Source organism: Penaeus monodon, chromosome 20 (assembly GCF_015228065.2).
Source record: "Penaeus monodon isolate SGIC_2016 chromosome 20, NSTDA_Pmon_1, whole genome shotgun sequence".
Lineage (NCBI taxonomy): Eukaryota > Metazoa > Arthropoda > Malacostraca > Decapoda > Penaeidae > Penaeus > Penaeus monodon.
In genome coordinates this window covers 4,465,663-4,467,050 of record NC_051405.1, presented here as the reverse complement: position 1 = coordinate 4,467,050, position 1,388 = coordinate 4,465,663, and the positions used below count along the sequence as shown (strand labels likewise).

At 28.4% G+C, this 1,388-nt stretch overlaps 1 pseudogene; it reads left to right on the top strand.

Annotated features, from left to right (window-relative positions):
- The window catches only part of LOC119585599, a 1,724-nt pseudogene extending 1,060 nt beyond the window's left edge, over window positions 1-664 (top strand).
- The last annotated feature ends 724 nt before the right edge of the window (window positions 665-1,388 follow it).

Genomic DNA, 1,388 nt, shown 5'->3' with positions numbered 1-1,388 from the left:
ATTTAGCTTTTGTGGTTTCCTTTTTTGGCTGGTTTTTATTCTAAATATATTTTTGTTTTATATGCTTTAGCTACGGGTTTAACAGTCTGTTACACAATACGTTTAGTTTATTATACTTTATCAGGTGATTTTAATCTGGGAAATTTATACTCTGTTAGTGATGAAGGTAAAATTATAACTAATCCTATATTTGGTTTAGGAGTAGGAGCTATTTTTGGTGGAGCAAGACTAGCTTGATTATTTTTTCCTTTCCCTTATATAATCTGTATAAGACCTTTTTTTAAAATGCTAGCTTTAATTGTAATATCAATTGGAGGTATATTAGGATATATATTAAATTTAAATACTGTTAATTAACAACTTAATTCTTTAAACGCTTATAGTCTAGTTGTATTTTCAGGCTCTATATGATTTATACCTTTTTTATCTACTTATGTAATTATATATTTTTTTTTAGAGGGTGGTAGAAAATGTAAAAAAGTCGGTGATATAGGATGATCTGAATATTATGGGGGTCAAGGTATTTATACTTTCATTATATCATCTTCTAAAAGTTTACAGTTTTTACAGGATAATAATATGAAAATTTATATATTAAGTTTTTTACTTTGGGTTATTGTCTTGATATTTATGGTAATTTACTTATATAGCTTATAATTAGAGCATTGCATTGAAGCTGCAAGGGAGATCATTAATATCTGAGTATTTTCTATTTATAATACGATGTTTTTAAAAGGATTTATACCTTTAGCTTTACAATGAAAATGTAATGTGTTTTTTACACTATAATAACAGGAATATAAACGGAATTTAACCGCTTAAGAAAAAAGTTAGCAGCTTTTTCTTGATCTACCTATTCCTTTCTTGGTTAGAAGTGCTTTTCTTCATTTCTATCATTAACAGTGATATGCCTCTTTTTGGCTTTAACCAATTAAGTAAAGGTGATTTAACACCAAAGGTCAGGCCGAAAATGAATGCAATATTTCGCTTTTTACTTAATGAAGTTAGCTCTTAGTAGAGCACCTTCGTGAGTGCAAATCAGATATCATTTTTGAATATAACTCCAGTAAGCTCATTCTAGGGCTCCTTGATTTCATTCATGGTATAACCCAATAAGAAGAAGAATAATAAAACTAAATCCTGTAAGGATTCAAGCCGAAATATTTGAAAAATTAATAATAATAGCTAAAGGAAGTAGAAGTGTAATCTCTACATCAAAGATTAGAAAAATAACAGCAATTAAGAAAAAACGGAGTGAAAAAGGAAGACGAGCAGACCCTTTTGGGTCAATCCCACATTCAAAAGGGGAATTTTTTTCTCGATCTATGATGTTTTTTTTTGATAAAAGGGAAGCTAAAATTATAACTACTGTTCTAATAACTAGAGTA